Genomic DNA, 3380 nt, shown 5'->3' with positions numbered 1-3380 from the left:
AGGAAATTCTTGCTGAAGATTTTTCATAAACTCCTAGAGGAGTATATTTATAGAGAACTGCGAGAAATGTAAGCCTAATTTAAAAGAGGCTGTGGCACTAGGGATATCATTGTTGATGTCAGATTGATCGTGTATCTCTATTTTTGCTACAACAAGTTTTTGTTAGCATTAAGAAAAATGAGATTCTCTCACTCCAGTAACAGTGACAAAGTTTAAAAGGACAGCAAACAATAAATGTTGGCTAGGATGTGGTGAGATAGAAACTCTTATGCATTGTTGGTAAGATTGTAAAATGGTACAATCACTCTGGAAGGCAGTTTGGTGCTTCCTCAAAAAGCTGAACATAGACATCCCATATGACCCAGCTATTCCATTACTTGGAATATACCCCAAGAAAATGAGAACTGAGGTGCAAACAGAGACTTGTACACCAGTGTTCATAGAAGAATTATTCACCATTGCAAGAACATGAAAACAGCCCAGATGCCTGACCACAATCAAATGCATTGAGAAATTATGGTACATTCACAAAATGGAATACTATGCAGCATGCAGAAGCAATGATTTTGTAAATTAGTACCTAACTTGGGAGGGACTAGAGAGCATAATGTTGAGTGAACTAATTCAGTCCCATAAAGACAAAAATTATATAAAACCATTATTGTAGAATGAGTATGAAGATCCAATGAGGGGGGAGGGTGGAAGCAGATGGGTGAGGATGGGCAGGGGTGTGTGATTAATCAGAGGGTCTTACAATTTGGGTGAGGGGGGAGTGAAGGAAGTGGGAAAGATCCAGTGTAAAAAATAATGTATTAGAACTTCATAAATAATCCAGTATAATAAAATAATTTTAAAAAAAGAAAAATGGGAATCCCAAAACACTTGTGCTCACGTGAAATCTCCACCTAGATTAAGAACCTGTTGTCTAAACAGAGTAAGGAAATACTGCATTTTTCAAAATCCAGAAAGGAGTGTGTCAGAGATTTAACATTTCTCTGTATTCTTTTTTCCCCTTTTTTATTAATTTTAATAAAAGTTTACAGAGACTTTGGATTTCCATTCATTCATTGTCGCACTTTTTTCCCTGCCCACCCCTCCACCCCCAATTCACTCTTGTCTTTGAAAAGTAAAATAAAAATTATTTCATTGTTATACAATCCCTGCTCCCCCCCCCCGCCCCAAGTCCACTGCACTGTGCAGCCTTCGTTCTGGACTCCTATTATGACAATAATATCTAATCATTTATCCCTTTTAAACAGTTCTCTCCCTCATCTGTTTCAATGCAGTATACATTATTTATCCCCTCTTTCTCAGTCTCTGCCCAACCCCAATGTCAGTCCTGTTTTACAACGGTGGCACTATGCAGTATATGTCCTTTTGTGACTGAGATGTTTCACGCAGCATAATGTCCTCCAGGGTCATCCATTTTGTATAATATTTTATTAATTCCTTGTTTCTCAATGCAGCATAGTATTCTTTTCATTCTATATGCTCAACAGATCATTAGAAAAGAGGGACTTTATTAAGAAGAATGTGGCTTCAGGATCATAGGACGATGTATCAACAACCTGCGTTATGCAAGTAACAAAATCTTATTCTAAGAAAGGGATCAGTACTTGAAGCAGTTGCTACAGAAGTTCAAGGACTTCAATTATAATTGCATCTCAACCTCGGGGGCAGGGGGGAATTCTCATCACTAGACCAATATCTTGACAGATGGAGAAAGTATTGAAGTTGTTCACTATGTCATCTTACATGGATCTACAACCAACACCATTGATATTGTTGTTGTTGCTGTTATGTGCCGTCAAGTCAACTGTGACTCATAGTGACCCTATGTACAACAGCCCTAAACCTTGCTCTATCCTGTGCCAATCTCACTGTCTCTGACATACCCACTCCCATTAATTACCCAAGTCACTGAAATCAATCCATCCCATTCAGGGTCTTCCTCTCCTGAGCTGTCCCTCCACCCTCCCAAGCATGACATGCTGCTCCAAGGACTAGTTCTTCCTTGCAACATGTCCAGACTATGTCAGATGAAGCTTCCGAATCCTTGCCTCCAAGGAGCACCCTGGTGTAACCATTTTTAGAATGAACTTGTTCATTCTCTTAGCAGTCCATGTTATATTCAATACTCTTCTCCAACACCACAGCTCAAAGGCATCAATTCTCCTCTGTCATCCCTAGTCATTGTTCAGCTCTCTGACACATAGCAAGAGATTTCAAAGACCATGGCCTGTATCAGGTGCACCTTAGTTTCCAGAGTGACATTTTTGCTCTTCAGTACTTTGGAGAGTTCTCTAACAGTAGACTTTCCCATCACAACACAGATTGTTGATGAGTCTACCTCCAATCCTAATGCCACATTTCTCCTCACAGAGCCCAGTCTTCTGGATAATCTGTTCTGCATATAAATTGAAAAGGTATGGAGATAGGACCTGGCTTACACGCTTCCAATTTTGAACCATGCAGTGTTTTCCTTGCTCTATTCTGACAACTGCCTCCTAGTCCAAGTATAGGCTTTGCATTAGTGTGATCAAAAAGACAGGATATCAAAAGATGAGTTGTACTGGGGAAAATCTGCTGTCAACGACCTCTCCAGAGTAAAAAAAAAGCAATGATGTTCATCAAAGGAGTAAGTTATACTTGATTCAAGCAATGCATCAGTATGCATTGAAAAGCTAGACAGTGGGTAAGGATGACAGGTAGATGGAGAATTGATGCCTTAAATTGTAGTGACAGAGAACAGCATTGAGCATTCCATGGACTGCCAAGAGAACAAATAGGTCTGTTCTGAAGAAAGTGAAATTAGAGTGTCTCGTAGTCAAGGATGATAAAATTGTGTCTCCATATTTTGGGCATGTTGTCCAGAGAGGCCAGTTCTTGGAGAAAGACATATTTCCTGAAAACATAGAAGGGTCAGTGCAAGAGAGCAAGACCCTCAATGGGATAGATTGACACAGTGACTGTGGCAATGGGGTCCGGTGCCTGAGATGGTGAAGTTGCCTCGGGATAGATCAAGTTTTAGGGCTATTGTTGTTTACGGTGTCAATGGGAGTTTTTTTTTAAGTTGATGGCACATAACAAGAACAACCGTTAAATAGCTGAGTGAGTATTCTTTTAAGTGTATTTGGAATATTCACCAAGACACATTGTAACAGTTTACATGCAACTGCAACTAGTTTCTGTAAATTATGTAAATACATAAAAGAACTAAAATCGTAATGATTGAAACTAGATTTTTAGAGCCCATCTCAATGAAATTAAATTAGAATTTAAGAAAAACAAACAAAAACTAGGACATTTTCTTTCAAACATTTGGAAATTTAATAATACATCTAAAGATTTCATGCATCAAACCAAAAATTAAAAGAACA

The sequence above is a fragment of the Elephantulus edwardii genome, unplaced genomic scaffold, assembly GCF_000299155.1.
Source record: "Elephantulus edwardii isolate Elephantulus edwardi_28Jun2011 unplaced genomic scaffold, EleEdw1.0 scaffold00056, whole genome shotgun sequence".
Lineage (NCBI taxonomy): Eukaryota > Metazoa > Chordata > Mammalia > Macroscelidea > Macroscelididae > Elephantulus > Elephantulus edwardii.
Note: the sequence above shows the minus strand (reverse complement) of the source record.